This window comes from Amblyomma maculatum, chromosome 5 (genome assembly GCF_055883805.1).
Source record: "Amblyomma maculatum isolate TAMU_Amacu chromosome 5, ASM5588380v1, whole genome shotgun sequence".
Lineage (NCBI taxonomy): Eukaryota > Metazoa > Arthropoda > Arachnida > Ixodida > Ixodidae > Amblyomma > Amblyomma maculatum.
The window spans coordinates 12,840,742-12,861,520 of record NC_139348.1 but is presented as its reverse complement, the minus strand read 5'-3'; the positions used below and the strand labels follow the sequence as shown (position 1 = coordinate 12,861,520).

At 49.4% G+C, this 20,779-nt stretch overlaps 1 protein-coding gene across 3 annotated transcripts in view; it reads left to right on the top strand.

Annotated features, from left to right (window-relative positions):
• LOC146187775 (uncharacterized) overlaps positions 1–20,779 on the top strand; it is a 98,627-nt gene that overhangs the window by 2,244 nt on the left and 75,604 nt on the right. The window contains exon 1 of one of the 3 annotated variants that reach the window (XM_084603532.1): positions 63–566. The exons of the other annotated variants lie outside the window; for them this stretch is intronic. The gene's annotated coding sequence lies outside the window, so the exon portion shown is untranslated. Of the gene's footprint in view, positions 1–62; positions 567–20,779 lie in introns of those variants that run through there. 3 annotated transcript variants of the gene reach the window in all.

Here is a 20,779-nt window from a genome sequence, read left to right as displayed (position 1 = left end):
CGTCGCACATGGATGATAAGAAGCGAAACGGCATGACAGAACGGCTGAGCCACTGCTATTATTCCGATACCGTTTTCTCAATTTTGGGTTCTGGCCACTGTCGCGTAATAAAGCGCCGGCAGAGTAAGCATAAAGAAATACCCTCAGAAATGCGCCATCGTCTCCCGCCTCTTTCTTTTTGGAAGAAGAAATGGTCAAGCTGCTTCTCGGGCAGCGCCGCTACAGGGAAAGGAGGAAGAGGGGGCGTGCCGCGGTGACCCAAATTCGGGGGTTCTCCCTCGCGTCGGGGGCCCTCGTCTATAAAGCGGTGGGCGACCCCAGCAGAGAAAGACTCGGCTAACGCGAAAGCGCCACCCCGTACCACCGGCGCTGTACCGCCAACGATGATCCCGCTCACTGTGTAGAGACGACCCAGTCGTCGTGCTTCCACCCTTCCTCAGCTGTGCTCAATTCGCTTTAGTCTGCGGCTGTTTCCAAACTTCGAAAAGAAGACACGTCGCTCTGAGGCGAGGACAACCGTTGTGCGAGGACAACCTCTGGATAACATCGAGCTAACACTGCAATCGGTAAGTGCAAAGCTGCTACATCGTACAAATTTACGAGCCGAAGGTGAAACTGCATGCCTGGAAGAAAGCCGCACATTATGAAATCAGGCGTAGTGAGAGGTTTCAAGGACTTCCGTCAAGCTGTGGTTAGAACCTGTGATTTTCATATTATGACCTTTTTATTATTCCAGGGTGGGGTTCGGGAAGTGTGTACGGTTGCCGCAGCTGGATTGTGGTTAGGAGTACGGGAGCGAGGACCAGTTAGGCCGATTATCTCTACAGGAGCTTCACTTGGAAGCATGCAAGCAGCCTTAATTCTGTAGTGACGTTTCTTGGTCTCTAAGTGAATTTCAGGCAATAAGCGTCAGACCACCTGGTCAAACGAACGACCTTAAGCATGGCATGTCAGACTAAGCTCCGGACGAAGCCAAAAAGGTAGCCACGCTGGATGCAATCCTTGATGCAACAATGTTCCGTGAGTCATAGAGCTTGTCTGCAGGGAAGTGGTATTTCAAGAAGCAGATCCTCTATCTCTCAGTCTTACTCGAAGAAGACCCTAAATTGGCCACATACTGTCAGTAGCCTCGTAGCACAGAAATCGTCGTACTTTGCGATGGTGACCGGTCTGCCCGAACTTAGAGGTTAAGGCTTCTCTGAGAGTACTTGGAGCCGGAAATCGCAGCACAAACCAGGAGGCCATTGTTGGCTCTGTGTCGGCAGTGTCTGGCCCTGCCTGTAACCTCCGATATTGGACAGATAGTTCGCGCTGCCTCAGGTAGCAGTCTACCTTCACCGCTCGTGGATTCCCTAAGTCTTCGTGCCGGAAACCCAGCGCGCTTCAGAAAAGGTCCTTATTGCTCTTCAGCGGCTCGCTTTCAGCACACACTCACCAGACAGCGCTCTTTCTTCGTGGAATTATGCAGGATCAAGTGGCGGGATATCTCCCGGGAAATCACGGAGGCGCTTCCGAAGCGTCATTGATGCGCGGAACGACTTCCGCGTGCGGCGGCAGAGGAAAAAGAACGCTGGGAACAATGGGCGGGCAACGGCATGCGGCGCCCCTTTCAGCGCTGCACTACACGCGTGGCACGAAGTCGTCGCGCATGACGCAACAGCCCTTCTTCCCAACGCTGCGTAGACTTCCTCCTTCGGACGCGAACTTCTTAAGCAGCCGAGTGGAGACATGAAAATACCAGCAGGGCTTAATTCCAGAAAGTGAAATTGCCCTTTCAGTTGTGCCCTCCAAATGTTTTCCAGCCGAGATAAGCTGAGGCGAGCTACGTATAAGCAGGCAAATCTCCTGGGAGAAATATATTCTTTGATGCATGAATAATGGAAGGTTCTACTAGCACTCCACCTATTTCCAGTTTGGAAAAGTTTCTTGGTGACAAATGTAATGGAAATGAGGAGCTCTACACCATACACGAATGAAGGAAGCCAACAACCGCGCGGAACGAAGGGAAGTACACCGAAAGGAAGTTGTGTAAACTCTTACCAAAGGTATTTCAATCTTCTACTTTCCTGGGTGCTTAATTTTGCTTGTAAACGAACGTATTCATTTACCCTTCACCTGAAAATAATTACAGTAGAGGTTTCGGTCATTACAGGAGCCGAATTAAAATAAAATCCGCTTTGTTCCCTTTGGTCTCGCTGACTGTTGGCGTCTTTCATCCTTTTTTCCATGCTGAGTGATTTCATACACGGAGAGTTCACGCAAATTCAGGAAAGTTGTTAAACATTTTTTGCATATTAAAATCTGCATCATACCAACGGATATATCCGCACATCCTACGCAGCAGACTTCGTTTCTTCTTATGCAGCGTATTATCGTTCTGGCAAAAGAGAGCGCGACCAAACGCGACAACATCGCACTTATGTCGCCGCGTATTTCTTCGCTGTCGCGTCTTGTCACGCGCTTTTTTGCCATCGTGAATGAGCGACTTGTCCAGCAAGCCTATTATCGCACTGATAGGCGACGCTTTGCTCCCACGCGAGCTGCCTGCTTTTTTGTTTGTTTGTTTTTTCAAACGCAGCCTCGTGATCTCAACAGACATGGTGGAATTTCCTTTCACATGTGCAGCCCGCGAAAGCTAAAAAAGTTATTTGAATGATTTCCAGGTATGTGTTGAAAGTACAAATTGACTGCCGTGCTTCGCCAAACGGCAGTTCACTGGCATTGGAAAAGGGCTGACGAGCCCATCTCTCGCATAATTGCGAGACATTATTCCAGCGCACGAAAAACGCACGGAGGAAGGTAGAAGAGGCACAAGAAACCGACACGCACCTCTTGTACAGGCGAACAACGTGCGTGGTAGAAATAACAGAAATTTGCATCTCTAACAAACGCAGTTTCGTTACAAACTGAGCAAGTCAACGCACCTAGCAGAGCGGAACTCCCCGTTATCACAAGGGACGCCTTCTAGGCAGCTACACATGTCCGGAGGACAGCTCAGATCGATGATAATTAGTTCACAGCAAAGGAAAAGCGCACTATCTGTCACACTTGCTCTGTGGACGCCATTACCGCGCCGTAAGGGAAGGGAAGAAGATGGGAGTGAAAGTGGAAAGGGAGAAAGAGGAGCCGTAGTTGAGGGCTACGTAGTAATTTCGATCACCTGGGGATCTTTCACGTGTGCTGACATCGCACAGCATGCGGACACCTCTTTTTTACGTTTTTGCAGTACTTAAGCGTATACATGACCGAAGGATCTACCGTCTGGACATTTTATCTCGTTAGCATAAAAAGCCAATGTGCCAGCATACAAAATACCCAGTTCATTACAGTGGCCCAATGAAAATCTGTCTTGAGCAAAGATTAATAAAGAATAAACAGCTCTAAATAGAAATTAAGTAATCCCGAGGACGAGGGTTCGATGCCGACCGCGAAGTCAGCGTTTCGGTGCAAGAGGACACGCGTGCTGTCTTGGGAACCACAAGTGGTCTAAACATCCGAAGCATTATATAGTACGGCATGAATCGTGTTGCCTGAGTCTCCAAGTCGCTTTGCAGGGTGAAACTCCATAAAATGCAGCCGAAAAGGTCTAACGTTTTCAACGAACATTGGAAACGGAAAAAATAGTCGGTTGGTTTGTGGGGTTTAACGTCCCAAAGCGACTGAGGCTATGAGAGACGCCATAGTGGGTTTGCCTCTGTAAATTTTGGCCACCTGGGGTTCTTTAACGTGCACTCCCTTACTCTATGCTCCGAAATAAGCTATATTTAAAAAGCTAAATAAGTATAAGACAATGGCTGCCTTTAAAAGAAATATTTGCGTCGCGTTCCAATTTGGGCGCTACGAATATTTAAAATAAAATGCAGCCGATAGACAGTCACACAATCGGCCAACGGTTATTAATAAATGCTGTTATCGTGAATCCTGGTTAGGCGCTGTCACACAGGCTGTCACCGTTGGCTAAGGCAAGCAGTTAACGAACTGACGTGATCAATCGATGGAACAAGCCACACTTATTCGCAATGCATTGTTTGGAAAATCAGGCGCGGCATTACGGCGCGCGCAGGCGGTGTCTCCACTGCCGCGAACCCACCGCAATCGTCAAACGTACTCTACGATGGATCCCGTGTCAAAAAAAAAAAAAAAAAAAAAAAAAAGTGTGCTAGAATTTGTTGCGTAAACAATAACCCGTGGGATGAAATAACGTCAAAAGTGAATCCCTCTTGAAGATCGCTGACACCCTCACGGAGCCGCTAGTAGAAGCAAGCAATTTTATCCTCACAGCCGAATAGCAGCCCACCCGGTTAGCTTGTACATAGCTCCAGTGGCGTCGCTCGATCATATCGTTATTTTGCAGTAATAAGGTTAGCGTGGATTATCCGCCATTGCGCTGCAGCCAATTTGTACGCCGTCGATACGAAACAAACTAGGTCGTCTGAGGAGTACGACAGCACCCAATGTGAACTAGCTTAATTATTGCTAATAATAAGGTTACGAATCAGCGTACCATTTAGTTCTTGTGGGTTGGTGCTGGTCAAAGCGGTCCGCAACGCCGTTCTTCGCAGCTTGGCCTTTGAAATGATTTCGGAGCGCTGCTTTGTGATCCCCGCTCGAACAGTCTGTTTACCCTCAGGGACCAAGGGAATTAAAGAGGGGAGTGAACCTACACACACAACACACACAAACACACAACAACACACACACAAACACACAAGACAGCAAAAGGATAACTAAATGGTGACTATATAATCATCATCATCATCAGCCACTGCAGGGCAAAATTTGCAAAAATTTGCAAAAAGATATCGGGCGCAAAATCAGCAGCAACCCAACAGAGCAGTACGCGTGTTAAGAAAAAGAAAACGAACAGGAAGAAAAACGACAGAACAGACACAGTGTCAAAGGCTGGGGCAAAAAAAAAAAGGGGGGGGGGGGCAAGAAGGCACGAGGGGTGCGGCTCAAATCATTAAAAGTGCTGGGAATGAAGGATTCATGCAATGTTTGGTGCGACACAATAGAAGTCGTACCCTGTGGATGTGATAAATGCGTGTAGGATGGTTGTGTTCTGCTTGAGATATAGATTATAGTGAATGATCTTATGAAATAAACATAGCCGAAATCAATGACAGGGAAGTTTTCATGACGCTAGGAGTCCCATGATAGGCAATATATAGCGAGATGCGCGATTCTGCACACTTTTCAGTTCAGTGATGAATGAAACGACGCGTCAGTCCCAGACCGAAGCTGCATTTTCCAGTTTGGGACGAACCAATGTTTTATAAAGGAGAACTTTTAGGACAACGACAAAAGGTTCTTCTGAGGTAGCCAAGAGTTGTGTTAGCGTTATTAACTCTGTGATGAACGTGCAACTCCGTGACAAGTTATTAGTTACGTGAGCACCTGAATATGTGTGTCATGAGAAAGATTTAAGAGGAGCATGTAGTAATTGGGAGCTGTTGTGCTGACGCAGGTGACACGTGTATATTTCAACTTATTAATGTTCAGCTTCGTATTCCAATGCTGAATGCTCTCGATATCGGATATTCGTTGTTAATTTTACGATAGATAATACAGTCCTCCGCAAAGGGACAAATTGATGAAGTAATAGGAGGAAACCTTGAGGCACACCGTAATCGACTGAGAAAAAACTGAGATCTAGTATTATTTGCTATTACAAATTGGCATTGAATAATCATAACGGAGTGCAGCCATGCAAGCACGTTATCATGACGTTTAATCTGCTTGTTTTAAAAACTCGTAATTCAATCGAGACTTTATCAAAAGCTTTACAAAAGTCCAGGAATATGCAGTCTCCTAGCGACCAATCGTCAGCAATGCAATGCTGAAAACTACTGAAGAAGGAATTTGGGATTTTGCTAGGTAGCAGAAGATGGCGTGTTCCTCGGAATGCTAGTGAGCGATATGGGACAGCGTTTAGCGCCAGATTTAAGAAGAGGAATAATTTTGCAAACATTCCAGTCATCTGGCGCGCAGCCTGTATCAAGTGATTGCTCAGTGGCGTAGCCAGAAATTTTCTTCCAGGGGGGCTGACGTTGCTGCTCAGCCTCCTCCGTATCGAGATACCCAACTTCGTCATAAATTCTGCATGCCGGGATGCAAATATTGCACGGAAGACCGTCCGGGGCTTTCGTTCCATCGAGTATCCTGCGCGTGTATTGTTTCAGACGAAAATCATTTAGCTTAGCAAGTGCAGGACTGAAAATTCATCATAGCCAGTTTTCCAGCAATTAAAATTATTTCGAATGCGTACTTTTCCTGACGGACTCACAGATGAAAGGGTGCCTCCTATAACTTTGATTAAAATGCAGCATTTGCATTCTAACAAACTCAAGTTTTACGAACAAGTGAGCAGTCTTTCCACCGGAGCATACATAGCGGCTAAAAAAACTGAGATTCCGTGCGAAAAAGAGGCCCGAGAGGGAGGAGACAGCGCGGCCTCGGAAGATCGAGTTTGGCGTCATGCTCCCTCCTAGTTTCTTTTTTTTTTTTTTTTCACGCGTTCCTGCGTGCTCTGTCAGCTAGTCTGATAGTGTGGTTTGTCTCCTTTGTATGGTCCGATGAACGATTTCAGAAAACTAAATGCACTTTTCGCTTTTTTGTTCCCGCCGAAATCTCTTTTTGAGCGTGAAAAAGGCATACTGGAGAAAAAACCCAGAATGATTTCCGGCTCTGGTGGTTGTTTTGTTCGGCGGTGTATGACAGTACGACAACATTTCGTGGGGGGCCCCATACGCCCTCCCCCTGGCTATTCCCCTGAAACTAGCCACCCTCTTGACCAATATATAGATGCTAAATTGGAAACCTAAATATGCACAACGAACATTCGATTGATAAAAATAGCTCTTTGCGTCACTTGGTTCATACTAGCTCATAAAAAGACCAGCGCAAAACGCGGGGACAAAGGAACAGAAAATGACAGGACGGGCGCTGACTACCAACTGAGAATAAACAGTTGGTAGTCAGCGCCCGTCCTGTCGTTTTCTGTTCATTTGTACCTACGTTTTGCGCTGGTGTTTTTAAGAACATTCGCGTCACAATTTCAATACTAAATCACGCGGGCATTTTTGCGACACATTTTTTCTCAATTCCGGGTAACGACAACGGCCACAGCTTTCAGACCAAATGAGCTGTACACGCTTCGCGTAAAATATACAGCAGTTTGTTGCGAGCTCTGATCTGCACTAGAAGATCGGGGAAGAAAAGTATCCTAATTGAGCTGAGGACATTACAACGAGCTACGGAAAGGAGAGGGTAAAGCACAGAGTTAGCAGACAGCAAGAGAGCAGAGTGAGTTCTCTAAGAAATGAGTCTTATGGTGAATTCCAATCGCAGAGCAGGAGCACTTCCAGAGCAACGTTTTCTGCTCCTTTCGGAGCAATTGTCTTCCAAACGCAGATCCGGAACACGGATCGCGTCTTCCGAACGCAGAACGGGAGCAATTGCCGAGCAAGGGTCGCTCCGCGGAGCAGTCAAAACTGCTCCGCCGAAATCGGGGGAACCGACCGGAAGTTTGCGTGACGTGACTTTCCGAGCAACGCTTGCGCATGCGCTAGCTAGCGCATCCATTTCCAGTGGCTCGCCGCGTTGGCTTCTGGTCTCTGCAACGCGCCGCTCCATAGCAGACGATCAGTATTTGCCGCCGCCATGGATGGTGATTCGCGTCGCGCTCTTGCGCTCGCTTTGCTTGAGGACAGCGAGTCGGAGAGCAACAGTTCCGACTCATCTGTCGAAGAATCAAGCGTCCGTGTAAACTCAAAGCCGCGCACGTTACAGCTCGGCTCTGGAAGACTGCAAACATTCGGTACGTGAACCGAAGTTTTCTTCCATATTAAAGAAAGTGCTGAAGGAGTCTTAGCGTGTGTGTCCGCGCTCGGCTCTTCGAGCAAGGAGGATATAATTGCGTAAACGGCTGGTGTAACCTCCATATCAAAGGGAAGAAAGGCTGCAGGCTTGCAAAGCAGACGACGCGAGCGCACGAAAAGTGTGGGCAAGTGCGAGGTATGATGGGTACTTTCTCCGTTTGCTCGCGAGCGCCACCTACTTGCTCCGGCCGGAGCAAGAGTATTCGAAACGCAGAGTCTGGGAGCGTGCTCTCCGCCGGATTGAGGCGTTCTGTCATGGAGCGTGCGCGCTGCTCCAGTTCTGCGATTGGAATTCGCCATTAGTGATGTCCAAATCAAGAAGAAATGGAGCATACGTAAAGCGAAGATAACTAATGGACCGGAATTCAAGAAGCGGTAAGAGTAGCGGGGGTTGGCAGAAAGGGTGCGTGAGGTTGCGAAGGGGGATAAGATGTCAGCAGCTTAGCAGATGAGTTTACAGAGTCTGCGCCGGGACAAAGTGGCCAGAGTTTCTACAGTGCTGAACTATTTACGAGAGATGCCTTTCCCGTACACTGAGCCCAGTCGGAGTTATTATTACGGTAACGACGACGACACAGCTTCGGTGCAATCCTGTCGGTCAAAAGCCCCCCTCTTTCTTTTTAGCAACATGACCTTGCTTGGTTGTTCACTAACGCAATCGCGTTAAAGTGCCCGTACTGAAAAAAAAAAAAAAAGAAAACTTGTTGCAGCTTAAATCGGCTGAAAGCCCAGTTGTGCAAGAAAAATATCTGTTATGATTGGTTATACTGTGTTACTGAGGCCGGTTAGACTCATATAGATAACCTAGTTGACAGAGTGGAAGCTCGATTGTACATGGTCAGGCGATGGTTTAACTCCTCCAAGGCTGTCTGCGAACCTCAAGGACACCACCGCCTAGTCTAGACAACACGAAGGGCATTCTGAGAGCTTGGTCCCAGGAGACGAGCCGGATGGGCGGCGGTGGAGGCAGAAGACGGCATTGTCAGGCAATGTTGTATGTTAGGACAAAAGCCTTCATACCTTAAAGGCGTTAATTGTTGGCCTAGTTGGGGATCACTCTCAAAATTCATCTTGTTAGCGCAAAAGAACCGGACACACAGTAGGAAGACACATACACCACAGGCGCTTGGTGTGTACATGTGGTGTCCGTGTCTTCCTACTGTGTGTCCTGTCCTTTTGCGCTAACAAGATGAATTTTGAGAAGCCTTTATAGGTCCATGAGAGTGCGTCTGTCTGTCCACAGAAAGTGTCAGACGCAACCTGTCAATCAAATGACGGCGCGATTCTGTTTTACCATTACGAAAAAAATTCGTCCTCCAACGGATGAATTTACCCTACCTCTCCGACCACCAGCCCAGTGCGTTAACAGACCAAGCCACGCCTGTATCTTTCATTAGACTGTTTATTAAACAAGACACCGCAGGTCGCTAATACACTGTAATTTGCATGCTGCCGTCTCCATGGCAACCGCGTTGGCATGACGCTAGACAGTAACTACTGCAATATACCGCACTTCAAGTGACGGCCTATAAGGCTCGTCTGTTTGAAAAGACGTAACGCAGAATTGCAAAAAAAAAAAAAAACGCACGCCTTTTACGCGCACTGCTCGTTTGGCTGTCCACTGAGCAGCAATGCTCAAGCCATGCATGTACCTCTGACTTGGCGTCGTTCATTGTAAGTGTCCAACAAGGCACGTTGTGCTCTCATTTGCCCAAACACCAAACCAGCTAAAGATCTTGAGTTGTTGTGGCTGTAGAAAGAAGGAAAAGAAAATGCACGGGCCTGCAACTGGCTCTGTAGCTGAGCCACCTCCGCTGCCTAAACTGACTGATTTATAGGAAGGGAAAGGCGCGGTAACTGTCTCACTTGTTTTCTGTGGACACCGCAACCGCGCTGTAAGGGAAGGGAGGAAGGTGGGAGTGAAAGTCTACAGAGAGAGGGAGAAGCCGTAGTGGAGGGCTACGGAGTAATTTCGACCTCCTGGGGATCTTTAACGTGCGCTGACATCGCACAGCACATGGACGCCTCTTCGTTTCGCCTCCATCGAAACGCGACATCTGTAATTGATTAATTTATAGGAAGGGAAAGGCGCGGTAACTCTCACTTGTATTCTGTGGACACCGCAACCGCGCCTTAAGGGAAGGGAGGAAGGTGGGATGAAAGTGGAAAGAGAGAGAGAGAGAAGCCGTAGTGGAGGGCTACGGAGTAATTTCGACCACCTGGGGATCTTTAACGTGCGCTGACATCGCACAGCACACGGACGCCTCTTCGTTTCGCCTCCATCGAAACGCGACATCTGTAATTGATTAATTTATAGGGAGAAAGGCGCGGTAACTGTCTCACTTGTATTCTGTGGACACCGCAACCGCGCCTTAAGGGAAGGGAGGAAGGTGGGATGAAAGTGGAAAGAGAGAGAGAGAGAGAGAAGCCGTAGTGGAGGGCTACGGAGTAATTTCGACCACCTGGGGATCTTTAACGTGCGCTGACATCGCACAGCACATGGACGCCTCTTCGTTTCGCCTCCATCGAAATGCGACATCTGTAATTGATTAATTTATAGGAAGGGAAAGGCGCGGTAACTGTCTCACTTGTATTCTGTGGACACCGCAACCGCGCCTTAAGGGAAGGGAGGAAGGTGGGATGAAAGTGGAGAGAGAAAGAGGAGCCGTAGTGGAGGTCTACGGAGTAATTTCGACCACCTGGGGATCTTTAACGTGCGCTGACATCGCACAGCACACGGACACCTCTTCGTTTCGTCTCCATCGAAACGCAGCCGCCGAGGTCGGGTTCGAACCCGGGTACTCCGGCATAGTAGTCGGGCGTCTTACCACTGCACCACCCCGGCGGGGCGTGATTCCGTTCTCTCAACGGTAGGGTCCTCTGAGCAGCGTCACCTGGCGGCAGATAGTGGAAATATTGTAAAAATGAATAAGAGCACATTTAAAGCCTGCCGTACTCGTTGCCTCAGTGGCGCAATGGATTAACATTAGTTACCTCAGCACTTGGCGAATGATATGTATGTTCGAATCCTGCATTTGTTAATTTTTTAGAAATTTGTTTTTTGCATTGCAACATTACAATAAGCTACTAATATCTTTCTGGACGGTGTTCCCCTTTAGGTTGCATCTCATGTGATGGTTTTAATTCTTAATAGCCACAAAACCTGCCGTGAACACAGCCGCGAGTAAACAGAATGACAACGCTTACACTATTTCATAATTTTCAGCGTAATCATTTCCTGCCTTTAGTGAGTGTATGTTACCTTTAGGTTGCGTTCAGATACACCTCTCAGTAACAATCGCCGTTTAACCCACTCAGAGGCAACCACTGACGAGAAAGAAGTTGCGGGACCCTACCGTTGAGAAGACGGGATTACGCCCCGGCGGGGCAACGCGACACCTCCGCTGCCCCATGCGGACAGAAGAGAGAAAGTAGGGAAGAAAGAAAAAGAATAGGGAGAGAAAGACGCGCGCCGCAACAACAGCCGTCGTCCACCACCGAAGCAGTGGCGGGTGCAATGACGGCCTACAACAGATAAAATTTGGTGGCTGGCTAGCCCCAGACACAAGCGGCGTTGACCTACCGTCCTAGCCCCGTAGGGCCAGGAACTGCCACCCTCCACCACCTCCCACAGATGTTGAGCCCCGCAGCGGTGGCAAAGTGGTTAATATGTTTGGAAATTTTAAAAAATTAGCTGTGGCATTAGCTCTGGTTAAGCCTGAGTAATTGCGAAAGCAATACCTTCCTGGCTGCGCTTGGCTCTGCTGGTGGTTTGGCATGGCTTCGCTTTTTGTGCAACTGAAGGATTTACTCTGGACACAACATGGTTTCCGCTATTTGTTTATTCCAATGAACACGCTTTGGTGGTCCGTAAAGTAGTGACTCTTGGTCTGAACACTGGCTCGCTCACTGAACGTGTAGAACACCACCGGGCTCGCCATTCTGCGGCATAGGCGCGTTGCTTAGCCAACCGCTCTTGCCTTTCTTCATCTGTCTCCTCGGCACGGCGCCGGCGTTTGAGCTCAGCACGTCGCTTCAGCGACGCCTTGTACAACTCCTCAGACATGACTAAGCGGAGCACGCCTGCGGCACCCCGTTAATCCTCTCCTAGCGAGCGCCCTCACCTGGCGGGCCGAGGAGGCCGTCACGTGGTAGTCGCCGCGCCGAACAAAGGAACGACTACGGCCGAAGAGACGAGTTGGGGCCCCTGCTCTCCTCTGGTCGTGACGTCACGCTGTCACGTGGTAGCCGGAGCGAAGGCACGACCTCCACCGACGGCAGAAAAGTGCTAGCAGTATAGGGGCGAAAGCCCACTTACCCTTCCTCTCCTATCATTTGCCTCTCATCGTTTGCCGCTTATCGCCGTTCGTTCCAGTGCTACATGTAATGATATAATGTCTGACAAACTTCTTTTGTGGACACCTTAACCACGCTTTAAAGCAAGGGAGAAAGATGGGAGTGAAAGCGGAGTGAAAGGGGTGCCGTAGTGGAGGAATCTGTATTACTTTAGACGACCTGGGGATCTTTAACGTGCGCTGAGAGGTTGGGAAGGGAGAGGTGGTGAAGGATGGCTGATCCTGGCCCTGATGGGGCTGAGATAGGTCACCGCCGCTTACGGCGGGGGCTAGCCTGCCACCAACTTTTTATCTTTTGTAGGCCGTCATTGCACCCGCCACCACTTCGGTGGTGGACGACGGCTGTGGTGGTGCGCGTCATCCTCTCTCTCTTCGCCTCCGCCGGGGTGGCGCAGTGGTTACGGCGCTCGACTACTGTTCCCAAGGACGCGGGATCGAATCCCGGCCTCGGCGGCCGCTTTTCGGTGGCAGCGAAAAGCAAGACGCCCGTGTGCTGTGCGATGTGAGTGCACGTTAAAGAACCCCAGGTGGTCGAAATTTCCGGAGTCCTCCACTACGGCGTCTCTCATAGCCTGAGTTGCTTTGGGACGTTAAACCCCACAAACTATAGTGCCTAGTATATTCTAGGCACTATACCACAAACCAACCAACCAACCTCTCTCTCTTCTTTTTCTTCTCTATTTTCTCTTCTGTCCTTACGAAGCAGCGGAGGTGGCTCAGCTACAAAGCCAGTAGGCCCATGCATTTGCTTTTCATTCTTCCTGTAGCCACGACAACAACTGATATCGCACAGCACACGGACCCGACCGCTGGCGGCAGAGAGAGAAAGCGAGAACTTTTATTTGTCCGACAGAGTGACTATCCCGCTCTTCGGGGGTTAGACCAGGAAGCTGGGACAGTCGTCTCAATTTCAGGCCGGCAGTTCTTGAACTCCGGCGGCATCTTCGGAAACAAAAACAGAGGAGGGGGATGTTAGAAAGGGCTCAAGAAAAGGTCCAAGTGCGCTTCTGGGTGCATGTTGTTACGAGAAAACAACTTCAAATACCACCCTCCCGTTGAATACATGTATGTGGCGAGAGGACCATTTTCGCAGGAACTGATTTATTTATAGGAAATCAGTTTTAAGCCTGCTCACCCAGCATGAAAAGTTCAGTATCTAAAAGGTTCCACAGCGACACTGTCAGTCGTTTAAAGATGGGGTACATTTGTCGATGCGATCGCCTATAGTAGGCGGCTGCATTTCGGTTTTTTCGTAGTATGAAGTCAATTGACTTCACAACTAGTCGCTCAAAAGCTTCGCGTGGTCGTCTTGTGCGCGAGACTGGAATAGAAAATGCCCGAGTCGCTAACCGGCGAATTGTGCGCGCCACTACGCAGTCGTTTAATGCATGCTGCTGTGTTTCTATGTGACCGCAATTGACACACTTGTTGTCTGGCACAATCCCAAACCGGAGAAGCCGTTTTTTCGTCGGCAAGACTCCCCACTCGACTCGCCAGCGGAAATCCTTTACGGTATCGGGTAGGCGGGGCAGTGAGCGTCCTTCCATTTAGAGTCGCGCATTGTGCTTGGTGCAGTACCCGGTGGCAGCCCTGCAAGACACAATGTCTCACACAATCGCGAGGTGGCCATTTCAGTCCAGTCCTCACCAGCAAACGCTTCCTCTAGGTGTGTGCACATGCGCGCTGCCACTGCGTAGTATGGTGTGGCTGCTGATGGCGCACTGTTTCCTAGGACGCGGAGCACCAAGGAACGGCGATGGCTCCCAAGCCAGTACAGGAGCAAAGGCCTTCCTACGTAATCTGCCTCGCCTACAAGACTCTTCACCCATTTAGCGCATATTGCCCTGCAGAACGTTACCAAGCATGGCATGCTCCACCAACCGCAGTCGCGCGCAAGGCGAAGCTGGGCTCGCGAGACTAGTTCAGTTTTGCCCTCCCAGAACCAGCCAAACAACAAAGTGTGTAGTTCGCGCACTACGGAAGAAGGAGGCAACGCGACGCGTGCAACAAACCATAGCTTACTGCACAACACGTTTTTCACAAAATATGCCCTCTCTCTCATGGCCAAGGGGGAAGCGGCGACGGCAGCCACTTGCATCTCTATTGCTGCGACAATCTTCTGCCACGTGCGTGGAGAGATTCCGCTCCCACAAAATGTGACTCCTATGATTGTGACATGCTCGGAGCGCGTTAGCATGTCCGGAAGAGTATCAGCAGAACGCCCCAGACATAGCACCTGGCTTTCACTTTCATTCAACTTTCCGCCAGAGAGAGAGAGGCGTACTCAGCGTACAGTCGAGAAAGACTCCCCAGGCTGTCATGCAAGAGCAACGTTACGTCATCCGCGTATGCCGTAACCCTTGAGACGCCAGGCCACGCACCGAAGCCGAACTCTCAACAGAGGGTCTATAGCGAGCACGAAGAGCACCGACGATAGCGGGCAACCCTGCCTAACACAGCGGGTTACAGCAAAGGACGGTGTAGCAACTCCATTCAAAAGTCATGTTGCTGTACAGCAGTTGAATGAGTTCAGTGAAGGCTTCCGGGAAATTGTAACAGCGTAGGATCCCATTTAGGTATGAGGGTTCTAGACGATCAACGCCTTCTCCTGATCCAGGCTAACTACAATACCGCTAACTTCACGTGAATGAGTAAACTCAGTGATGTTAATGATGTGAAAATACTACGTCCGGGGACCGAGCAAAACTGCTGGGGGCTAATTAGCTGAGAAAGAAGAGGGTTAATGCGCTTAACAAGGATAGCTGTCAGGATTTTGTAACCATTATTTAGCAACGTAATGGGGCGCCAGCTGGATGGCTGTCGCCCGTCCCTGTCCGGTTTAGGGAGCAACACGATCCGACCCTTTCCGAATGAACGCGGAACGAAGTACCGAGAAAGTGCGTCGTTTAGAGTCTTGATTAGCATATGGTGTATTTCTGAACAGAAAGTGCGGTAAAATTCGATAGGTATGCCATCAGTGCCTGTAGATGTACCCGTGTTCACGCCATGCAGAACGGATAGCACCAGTCCTGTAGTGGTCGGACGCATGAGAGAGGCCCATTCTTCATCATTAAGCCGCGGGAGGATGGAGCCAACTGGTTGACACGCGTGTTTTATTCCTGGTTTGTAATGTGTAGCTCGGAAGTGAACAGATCAGAAAAGTAATTCCAAAACATGCGCTCAGTGTCACGTCGTTGAGTGCTCTCTTGGCCATTCTCTACGTATACGCTAGCAACGTATGTCGGCAACTTTCCGGTCGCGTTCACGTCCCGTGCTAGGCGCAATACTTCAGGATCGGAGATGGGTCGCTTTTGAGCTGCCAAGCGTACTGCAGAGCGTGTATGTAGGCACTGTAGACGCGTGTACCGATCACGCTGGAACTGCAAGTAGGCCTGGGCCTCTGCAGTCCTAGAGCCGCCTAACTTAACCATGCGGATGCGCCTTAAACAGTCTTTGAGAACAACCGCTTCGCGTTCGCGTTTGCGGCGACCCGCCCTAACGCACGCGTCACGCCATTCCTCCTTGAGCGTGTCCCAGTCACGCGATCCTAGTCCAGGTTTTGCCAGCGACGCCGTGATCGCGTCTCTAACCTCATGTGAAGCCTCCAGATCTCGCAGAACTGAAACATCAAGACGCCAGATATCGCTACGTTCTCCCGGTCGACCGGGCAGGTAAAGCGCCACAGAAACTGGGCGGTTGCCTGAAACGGTAACCGGCATCTGCTGGAATGTCTAGTACGCGACATTAGACCACTGCAGTCAAAAGCTCACCAGGAACATAGACCCGATCAAGTATGCTGCAACCTAGCCTGCCTTTCCGAGTAAAGCCAAAAGAATCTCCATCTAAATGACACCACGCGTCATGCAAGTCAAACTGTGATAGAATGCGCTGCAACTCTACAGTGTGCGTCATTGTCCGTCGGACTTCTCTTAGTGAGCGTATGTCCAGAACACAATTAAAATCTCCGATAAGCAAGAATGGGTGACTCTCCAAAAGAAAAGGTGAAAGAGAAGCGTAGAAGTCGTTCGATTGTGAATGGTCTACAGGCGCGTACAGGTTATATAATTATACGAATCTTCCGCTGGCCGTAGAAAAAATCAAACGCGGTGACTCTGCCCTCTGTGTCGAAGACACAATGACTACCATGCAGCAGACTGCGCCTGAAAATGACCATCCCCACACCATGACAATGGGAATAACTGAATGAAAAGAAACTCTTAACAGAAAATCGGTCATTAAACTCATGCACTTCACGCTGGTTACGCAAATTACACTCCTGTAGGAAAAGTAAGTCAATCTTCTGGGATCGTGCAAAGTGAACAACCTCACGCTGTTTGTCCGGGTTCCGAAAACCTTGAACGTTCAGCGTGAGTATGTTAAGGAACATGAATTTAAGAAGGATGAGCGTAGCCATCTTGCCCACCAAAAATTCAAAAGTACATCTCGTCGGAGAACTCACCCTCAGCAGCGACCCGCTCGGGCGAGTTTACACGAGCTTTTTTTGGAGTCCGAAATGTCCTAGACGCATCATTATCACTTGCTGGTGAGGGGTGCGGCCGCTGGCGTTGGCTGCAAGTAGGCTGGCTGTTCGTGAACACTGAGGAGGATGGACTGTCCGTCTCGGGAGACCCTCTGTCGTAGGACGCGCTGCTTGGCGAGTTTGGACAAGAGTCTTCGCTATCCACCTGATCCGCCCACTTTCCCGGAGTCGGAATGCTCGCAGGACTCGTTGACCCGTTTTCCGCAGCTGCAGACTCAGCCGGCGAAGCAACCATGAAATGTGAAGAGCGTGAAACGTTATCAGTTATTTCACCCTGTATCGGATCGTTGCCGGTGCTAGTTGCGATGCTTTCATCGGTGCGTTCCTCGCCATTCGCGCCGGCAAAACTTGCAATGACTTTTGTTGTCGCTGCTCTTTTGCTTCGGCTTGTGATGCGCGCTCGGAGGCTGACGCCGCCGCCAGCTTTTCCGGGGGTGAATCTTTCGCCGGTTCGTTGATTTCAGGAACCACTGGTGGGTTGTAGCAAGTAATGCTGGGTGTTACGTCTCTCTGTATTGCCCGGGTGGCGTGAGCTAGGTAAACGCTGCTGGGCTCATTTATAATGGTGCGTTCGTCCCGAACCGCTCGTAGTTCTTGTACCGCCGCTATGTCCTTCGCTGGGTGCAGTCGACGGTAGCATGTCGCCCACCGCATCGTTGGCATGGCGCTGTGCAGCCCTCAGTCATGTGTCCGAAGACGGCGCAGCGCTCACATCTCGGTGTCTTGCAAGCCGCCGCCATGTGGCCCGCCAAATTGCACTTCGCGCAAACCCGCTTCGTACCACGGTACTCGAGCATAACTTTGCGGCCTTGGATAGGCATGAAGTTCCGTACCGGGGTAAGCATTTCTAACCGAACCACCCTTGTGCCCGCGAACTTGCTTGGGTTGTCCTTAAAATGCACATGTTGAACACCACGGGGTTTCCCGTACGGCGCCAGAGCTGCAATCAGGACATCGTCGGACACGTAAGGGTCCAGTCGATAGACTGTGACGAAGACAACCGGTGGGCCCACAGGTTCTACCGGCACACGTTGATTTCCGAGGTGTACAGCTCCAGATGCAGACAACTTCGTGGCGTGTGCTGAGGACCGCACGCACACGAGGTACTTGAGGCCGACGAGGTGCTGCAGATACCGTCAGCACCAGTTACTTCCTTGATGGCGTCAATGACGACGTCGTGACTCGAAGCTCCTTCCGGAGCCACTATGAAGTGCGCGTCGATGGGGCAGTTTGGGGGGCTCGAGTGCTGGCCGCTCCCGGTACCCGACGGCGAATGGCCCAGGGCAGGCGGTAGCTCGATAGCGACATGAGAAAGAACAAACGTGCTGGTCGATCGTCGAACTAAGAATGCCCCTTTTACTCGTCAGCACTCAATTTAAAAGAGGCGTAGAAACAACTAGGTAAAACCGAGGTGTGACTAGCATAACAAGAGATATTGTAGAGATACAATCGCGTGGCTGGAATCCTTCGAGATACATCTTCAATCATCAGCCGCAACAAAGGATGATCAAGCCGCATCTCGCGAAAACGAGTATGAACAAAACAAAGACTAAAGAACTGATCCGCGCGCTAGATGCACAAAGATAAGAACGCATGCCTGCGAAAAAGAACAAATAAACATTTGAATGGTTCGTGGCAATACTATGGACTCCCGAACCCGATGGTAGAACCGACCACTTCCAGTGCTCCCGGTAAGCCACTCAGATAATGCGCCTAACAGCGGGGCTAACGTGCTCCAATTATATCCGAGATTGTTGGAACCAGCCTCACGAACAATTTTCTCTACGAAACGCAACTGCCATCGAGCCCTCTGTTTTACTGACCATCACCACCCATGACCCCGTGAACGCCTGCAGAAGGTATCCAGGAGAAACAAAGGAGAGCAATCTCTGCAGGCAGGGTTGTTCTATTGTGAAACGCCCAAGATCCTCCATTGACGTGAGCACAACAGTAAGGAGACGCAGGTCTCAGAGGACGCCAGGCATAAAATCACGCGGAAATCACACTGGAAGCATTCACGGTGCTGTGAATGCTTTCGCATCCACATCTCACCGAGAATTCCGTTGCGAGACTCACTGAGACCACGACTGCAGGTAATCGTAAAAAAAGCCAGGCTCCCGTGTACTGTGCGATGTTATAGTGCGCGTTAACGAACCCCAGGTGGTCGAAATTACCGGAATCCTCCACTACGGCGTCTCTCATAGCCAGAGTTGGTTTGGGATGTTGAACCCTAAAAATCAATCAATCATGCCTAAGTCAGTCAATAAAAAACATTTAATGACCTAGTCGGCGGCATGTCTGACTCGCAATCTTAGGTAGTGAATTCGAGTCACCCCTGGAAGTGAAAGTTTTGCTTTAAATGAAATCACTTAATATGCAAAGTTAAATCATTTTTGACATGCTGCAGCACTTAATTCACAGTGAATGTCATACTTTAATCGCCTTGATACACCGCCACCGTTGTAGACTGAAATTTCTGCGCGAGGGTATCTGGCATTAAGGGTTTCTTTGCGGATAAGCCATATACTGTTTTCGCGTTAAATGCCTTGACCCGCCCAAGCCACAGCTGCCACACTCACAAAAGCCGACAACGGTGCCGGAGTACCCGGGGGGAGCTATTCTAGACACACATTGGCGCTATTCGTCGCCATATTGTTTCCCTGGTTGGTTCTCAGAATAATCACGTGTTTCAAAATTCTGCCGCGAAATTTTGAGCTGCCGAAATGGCATTTTGCGTCGACGTCAAAATGACGTAACCTTGCAAACAGTTTTTTAGCATAGCTATTCATGCTGTCTAGAAGGTAAACACAAGTAATTGTGGGGGAACAAAAGACGGTATAGATGGTAGGGAGAAAAGCACAGTGGGATGAGATGTACTGCTTGCTGTCAAGGGACGCTTCCTGAAATCTGATTGGCTGACGTTGTGTAACGGGAAATGCATTATGCATACACATGATACGGTGATGTCAAAATGACGTTTCATGACGGAAAGTACGTGCTGCAATGCCGTAAATGGCGTTGAGCGCCACATTTGGGACTACTTTGAGGCGAGCAGTTTGGTAGACAATTACTGTGGATGGTGAAGTAAGCTGGCGTCATAAGGGCACTTTTTAGCTGCGTAACCTTTTAGATGATTAGTCATGAAAATGCAAATTTATATTCGCAACAGATGTTTGGTCTGGGCTAGTTGGTAGCAGTTTCTCGAAGACATAGCGCAAAAAAAGGCGGGGACAACACAGATGTAGACAATTTGCCCTCATGAGAAACCGCGCAGTTGTTGCCAAGCGCAGCAATGGCGGTCTGCTCACTCAAGCGGTTGATCTGGCGCGAGACGAGGCATTTCAGAGAGCACCACGATGCTTTCGAATTATTTGTCTGGACAGTTCGTGAGTGCGACAGTCTGAAGAGTCATACGATGTGGCGGCTGTGCAGCGACGACAGGCACCAATGGCTGCCTTAAAGGGACCCCAAAATGATGCCTAAGTCATTACTATATATCGATCCGCACGCAGTTTTCGCTTACGACCGCTAAATAATTTATAATTGAATTTGCTTTCCTCACCAGTTTCGTTTTCTATAGCCGAGAGATGGCTCTGACGTCACAATCATGAAAAGGCAGCGATATAATCGCTCATTTTTCACTTGTACTGATTCCTGTTCTTGAGACACGCTGGCTTTATCACTGTAGTGAATTCAAATGACACAAGAGTGGTAATATCGCTGTATTTTTCATCCGCCTAGGCGACTGTGACGTCACTCGGGCTGTTAAAACCGAAACAGGTGAGAATTATAAATTATTCAGCAGCCGTAGGCGCACAGTAATGTCCTAGGCATCATTACGAAAGGTAAAACATGAAGCGAAAAATTAGGTGTCTATAGTTTTTAAATACTGCCTTTTGCATTGAATGGAAAAGAGCGCAACAGACATACACAAGGCCCGCTGTTTGTCTCTGCTTCGGTGTTCCTCAGCTGCGCTTGTTTTCATTCAGTATGTTTTGCCAACT